Source organism: Crocuta crocuta, unplaced genomic scaffold (genome assembly GCF_008692635.1).
Source record: "Crocuta crocuta isolate KB4526 unplaced genomic scaffold, BGI_CrCroc_1.0 scaffold73, whole genome shotgun sequence".
Classification (NCBI taxonomy): domain Eukaryota; kingdom Metazoa; phylum Chordata; class Mammalia; order Carnivora; family Hyaenidae; genus Crocuta; species Crocuta crocuta.
In genome coordinates this window covers 5363203-5369253 of record NW_027529443.1, presented here as the reverse complement: position 1 = coordinate 5369253, position 6051 = coordinate 5363203, and positions in this window count along the sequence as shown.

Genomic DNA, 6051 nt, shown 5'->3' with positions numbered 1-6051 from the left:
GGGGCGGGGCCTGAGGCCCCGCCCCAGCGGTCCGGCCCCGCCTCCCCGCGGTCTAGGGTCCAGGGACTCTGTTTTACCTAGAAGCCTCCTCTCCTCCGGTGCTGCATTCGCCCAGTCTTCTAGACTAGCAACGGGGTCAGAGCCCATCAAGCCAACTTCGCGAAGCCTGCACCCTCTCCGTATGGAGTAGGCTTGTCGGATGAAACGCAGGACGCCCACTTAAATTTGATTTCAGATAAACTAGAAATAGTTTGGGGGCATTTTTACCTAACAAGGTCTTGCGCCGCGCCACCTTCTCTGAAATGACATGCCGGCTTTCCTCCATACTCCCTTATTTTCTGCATCACACATTACACCATAGATGTACTAGAGGTTTGCTTATTTTGCTAAAGGATAATTTTTCCCGAAAACGCCATGATTCTCACAAATATTGAAATGAACACGTATTAAATATTTTAACCCTTTAATTAAAAGAGGGGCTGCAAGCAGATGCTATAATCCATTAAAAAGAGCAAAAGGGTTGGGGGGTCTGGCTGGCTCAGTTGCTAAAGGAGGAGAGTCGATTTTGTGGTTGGTGTGTTCAAGCCCCACACTAGGGGTAGAGATTACTTAAAAATAAGATATTAACCAAAAAAAGCTTAAAAAGGTAAATTTATACAGAATGACAGAATGTTGGAACACATGGACAAATGGACACAAAACCAGCTTTTCCATCAGAAGTAACGGTTGTCCATCCAGCCAGCTGAATAATTTGCATTACTATCAGTTATCTACAAGTAGCCACCTTGTAAGAGGTCTCTGCCAGAAAGAAAGGCAATGCGTAATTTTCCTTCCAAGCACAAAGTGTTGATACTCCATTGCCTGTTTCACCCCACTAATAAAAGCAAAGACTTTGCTCTCTATGCTTCTATATCCCCAGTACCTAGAATACCTGGCACACAAGTGCCAATAAATATTTGTTGAACGGCTGAGCCAACCCTGGAAGCCATAAGAGGCAGCTGTGAGGCTTTGTCCCCTCTCTGAAAGAGGACATCAACCTTTCTAATTTTGGCCTCCGACAAGTCGACAAGTCGTTGATCAAGTTTGTTCCAGCTTATCTCTTAACTCAGGCAAAAGCCCCAGAGGAAAGCATCCCCTGATGGGAAACAAAACTAACCCCTCAGGCAATAAGGACCACCCTGGGCCAGCAAGTCCCCTCCTGCCTGACCCTAAGACAATCACGACGTGATCTTAACTGCCCACTTGCACGTACCCACTGACCTTTGTCCCACATTTTCCTTACATAAACCTGGAAGTACTTTCGGCACTTTGGAGATAGTCTTTATTAGTCTGCTCTCTTCTCAGCATTGGCCTCACATAAATNCCTCTGCTCTCTGCTTTTGGATTTTGTCAGCAGTGAATGGCCAAACCTGGTCTGTTTGGGGCCTCCAGAGCTAGGTGCTTGCTCTTGCACCCTTTCGGCCCAGTGATATCCCTACCCCAAATAAATACACAATCTAAGTGAAGTACAACTGTTGTGCTATAGCCACACACATCTCCTGCTGACAGATTGCTGCCCAAAGCACCCTTCTATATGGAAACTGTCACTAAAGGGTTCTGCAGGACAAGGAACTGACATGTTTACTGTGTGCCTGCTTCTACACTAAACCTTTTTTTTTAAGGTTATTTTTGAGATAGACAGAATGTGAGCGGGGAAGGGGCAGAGAGAGAGGGAGACACAGAATCCAAAGCAGGCTCCAGGCTCTGAGCTGTCAGCACAGAGCCTGACACGGGGCTCATACGCATGAACTGCAAGATCATGACCTGAGCTGAAGTCGAATGCTTAACCGACTGGGCCATCCAGGTGTCCCTACACTAAATGTTTTACCTGTTTTACTAAATGAGTTGCTGTAACAAAATATCCCAGACACGGTGGCCTAAATGACAGACATTTCTCATAGGTCTAGAGGCCAGGAAGTTCAAAGGTGCTGCAGATTGGATTCCTGGTGAGGCCTCACTTCCTGGTTTGCAGAGGGCTGTCTTCTTCCTGTGTGCTCACAAAGTAGGGGGAGAGGAGGCAGTGGAGGGAGGTGGGAAGAGGGGGAGGGGGAGAAAGCATGCCCTGTGGTCTCTTTTCTTTTATAAAGACACTAATCCCTTCATGGGCACCCCACCCTTGTGACCGCATCTAAACCTAATTAACTCCCAAAGCCACCCCCCTCCAAAATCCATCACATTGGGAGTTAGAGCTTCAAGAATTTTAGGAGACCCCTTCCAACTATAACATTATTCACATAGGAGACGTTTTGTATTTCAATGAAAACTGCATTGTCTATAGTGCATCCTTCTTTATTTTTCCCCCCTGGTTCTTTGGGAATTATGTTACATCTCCGAAAGCTATAGGTTAAAGCAATGAAAAGTTACTGTCTATAGGCATGCAAATAAATTCCATCCCAGGAAGATACTACCCTCTCCATGTAGAAAAACCGGTTTGTCTCCATCTGCACATTCATTTCAATATTCCTAATCTATAAAAGTGTCTGTACTTTGGATTCTTCTTTGAACTGGTTGTAACATCTCATCAGTGTCTTCATTAAAGAGTCAAATAAAATCTTTCACACATGCTCATCTCTTGAAAATTCTAAACACTCGGCAGCACTACAGCTGGGCTTCCTCATTGAGACAAATGTCTGGTGATGACCAAAGAACCCACCCTGTAGAGGGGCAGGAGCTCTTCCGTTTGCCAGGGACCATCCATCACTTCCTAAATATTTCTTCTACTTGGTTCCTGATTTTAAGCAACTGCACTCATTTAACATTTTGACATGTGGATCAGTAGTTTTCCGACTGGCATTTGTTAAAATCTCCTGGAGGGCTTACTAAACTACACAATGCAGGGCCCACTCCGTTTCTAATTCAGGTTCTGGGGTGAGGCCCAAGAATCTGTCCTTCTAATTAGTCCACAGGCGATGCTGATGCCGATCACTGGTCTAGGGACCACAACTGAAAGGTTAAAGGGTAAGTGGCCAGTAAGGAAGTGTACTGGGAGTTCAGGGTAGTGGTTGGGTTCATAGATCACCGAACTTCTGGCACCTTATAGATGCAAAAGTTATTTTATCTATAAGGTGCCAGAATCCTCTGGCTCTCCCTATGCAGCTCTCAGCACCAATGGGGGCCAGTTGTACCCGAAGTTCTTTCTTTTGCTTGTCCTGTTCTCTTAGCCTGGAATGACCTCCCTCTACGTTCAAACTACCTCAGCATCGGGCTGCCAGATTTAGCCAATAAATATAGAAGAGGCCCAGCTAAATGTGAATTTCAGACAAAGAATTTTTTAGCACACGTATGTCCTAAATATTGGATGGGACATACTTATACAAAAACAATTATTCACGAGGTGCCTGGATGGCTCAGTTGAGCATCCTACTTCGGCTCAGGTCATGATCTTGCGTTCATGAGCTCCAGCCCCATGTTGGGCTCTGTGCTGACCGCTCAGAGGATATCCATATCCGTGTACCGCTCTGATGGCCTCTCCACCATCACCTCCGCACTTACATTACTGTAATTGTTAGTCTCACATGAGACTCTCATCTCTTTAGCATGGGGGCCTTCTCTTTTGTTTTTTGTTGTTTTAAAGCTTAACAAATGTAAATACATACATACACATATAAATATGTAAATAATTGGGGGTGAGAAATATCTGTGAACTGAGCATTTCTAATTAATGAGCCCTTATTATTCCTCTCCAATCTCCAGGCCTAACAGCATCTGGCACACAATGGGTATTTGTCAAATGAATGAATAAAGACAGGATTGAATGGATTCAGTTTAGAGGGGTTCTACAGGTAAAGGCGGCCTCCCTTCCTTGACTGGGCTGTCATGCTGCAATCAGGATTGGGGGAGGGGTGGCAGTGGGCAGAGCTGAGGGGACTCTGGCCCAGAGGGAAAGGCCATGACCCTAACATTTGGCCCAGCTATCCAGGATGAGCTGGAGATCCCCAGGGCATCATAATGAGCATGAGTGCCAAGACAAACTTGTACTGACTTCTAAATTAAAAAAAAAAAAATTCATATCCTGTGATTCACTAATGAAAATAGTAACCACAAATGATGAGAAGTTCCTGCACGCTGCAAATCGGTATTCTAACTAAACATAGTGACTTTGGTAAAGCCAGCGCCTGTGCACTTGACTGCTCACCCTGACAATTCAACTCAATCAGAGGCAGATCTGGTCTTTTACTCAACAGTATCTGCTGAGCCCCGACTATGTGAACCAGCGCCATGCTCAGCACTAGGGGTACAATGGTGAAGACAGAAGAGGACCCTGTTCTCGTGGACTCTCTGGTCTGACACTAACAAATAAGTGCGGAACTGCTTATGTACACAATTACTTACGCGATCAATTCCTATCGTGTGGTTTGGAAATGAATAGGCTGCTGCTGATTAATTACAACAGGAAGACCTTCTGGGAGGAAGTCAGAGGCTTCCCTGATGTGACAGCGGGCTGGGACCCGAAGGCTAAGAAAGAGGTGACCAGGCAGAGCCAGAGGAGAGCAGGTGGACACGCCTTCCAGTCACAGAGAACAGTAGTTAGTATGAAGGCAGGAAGGAGACGTGTTAGGGACCTTGGGAAGGCTTATGTGGCTGGAGGCCAGACGAGCATAATGAGCACTGAACACCCACTGCTCCCCAACCCAGCCATGTACCTCATGGAAGAGCTGGCCCTGCCCCCAGCTCTGGGTCTGACTGATCTGTGAGGATGCCTCTCCTACTTCCCCAGAAGTTCAAGAATGGGGAAGCAGAGCCGGAAGGGTGCTTGGAGAAGTCCCCTTGCTTTGAGTGAGAGAGACACATGGAAAGCTACTATCACTGATAGGGCATGAAGGAGGAAGTGCAGAGAGGCCCAACCACTGAAGTCAGCCAATTAATTGCAAGCAGAATCAATCGACCCGAGGCTATTGGCTAGGGCCAACAGAGCAGAGATGGAAAGACCCTGGGTCCTTAACTGATGTCACTGAATGTTTAATTAACCAACCCTAGAGCCTGCCTTACCCCTGAACTTCCTGTTGCGTGAAATTCTAAATCTTGCTTTAAGCCTGTTTTAATCTGATTTTTTGTTGTTGTTTTTTGGGTTTTTTTTTTTGCATCAGATGGCACCCTGATGTCCTTAACCTGGCAAAGATGGGCCGTTTGGAATTTCCCTCTGCCTGGTTTCTCGGCCACTTTGACGCCCCCTCAACTCCTACTCTTAGTTCCACTGGATCTTAGCCAAAAGGCCAAGAAGCGGTCCCCTACCCTTAGTTCCAATCATGCCCACCTTTGTGAAGTTCCCCTTCCTCCTTCTGCTTGGAATACCCTTCCAATCCCCACAGACCTGGGAAACTCCTAGGCATCCCTTAGGAGCCAGTTCAAAGGTCACTTTATCTGTGAGGCCTTCTGGCACCTCTGAACAGGTTAAAAGCCTCCCTCTCTGGACCCTGCTATCACTCAGAGAGGCCTCACTTTCCAAGTATTCATCACTCTGGTCCCTGGGAACGTAGGAATTGTGTCATAAGACAGATATATTAACTGATGAATACACCACATCCAATTTGAGTCCCCACTGTACATCCTTCTATATTGAACTATTCCATTTGTCCCCACCCTTTAGAGTCTTTGTCAAAAGTCAGTGTCTCATAGAGGGGTGCCTGGCTGGCTCAGTCAGTGAAGCATGCAACTCTTGACTTTGGGGTTGTGGGTTCAGGCCCCATGTTGGGTGCAGAGATTACTTAAAAATAAAATTTTTATTAAAATTTTAAAAATATTTTTCATTTATTTTAGAGAGAGAGATACAGAGAGACAGTGACAGAATGCGAGACGGGAGGGGGAGAGAGAGAGACACACACACACAGAATCTAGAGCAGGCTCCAGGCTCTGAGCTGTCAACACAGAGCCTGATGCGGGGCTCGAACCCACAAACTGTGAGATCATGACCTGAGCTGAAGTCAGATACTTAACCGACTGAGCCACCCAGGCACCCCAAAAATAAAATATTTTTTAAAAAGTCTATGTATCATAGATAGATGGATTCAAAGC